The sequence below is a fragment of the Myotis davidii genome, unplaced genomic scaffold, assembly GCF_000327345.1.
Source record: "Myotis davidii unplaced genomic scaffold, ASM32734v1 scaffold73, whole genome shotgun sequence".
In the NCBI taxonomy this organism is placed as follows: Eukaryota; Metazoa; Chordata; class Mammalia; order Chiroptera; family Vespertilionidae; genus Myotis; species Myotis davidii.
Genome location: NW_006286675.1, coordinates 7,951,111 through 7,951,392, shown reverse-complemented (window position 1 = coordinate 7,951,392; position 282 = coordinate 7,951,111). Strand labels below are relative to the sequence as shown.

Here is a 282-nt window from a genome sequence, read left to right as displayed (position 1 = left end):
GCAGATTCAGGTACTGTTGGGCGGGAGGTGTGGAGGGGGAGGAAGGCAGGGCAAAGCAGAGGCAAGTCCGATACAATGAACTCAGGTGAAGGCTGGATCTGAGCAGGTGCTTCCAGTGGACTCTGCCGTCAGGGTCCTGGGCCTGCTCCTGGGAAAAGAGGGACCCTGGGGCTGCAGAGCTCAGCTGTCCCCGACCTGGCCGATGACCGGCTCTGGAGTGGAGACTCCACCAGGATGGCATGTGGAGCCCAAGTCTGTGCCTTGGCCCTTGGGTTTGGTTTC

At 61.3% G+C, this 282-nt stretch overlaps 1 long non-coding RNA gene across 1 annotated transcript in view; it reads left to right on the top strand.

Annotated features, from left to right (window-relative positions):
* The window catches only part of LOC107182224, a 24,715-nt gene extending 24,439 nt beyond the window's left edge, over window positions 1–276 (top strand). The window contains exon 3 of the long non-coding RNA XR_001512947.1: window positions 11–276. This is a non-coding gene — a long non-coding RNA (uncharacterized LOC107182224). The remainder of the gene's footprint in view (window positions 1–10) is intronic.
* Window positions 277–282: the final 6 nt, after the last annotated feature.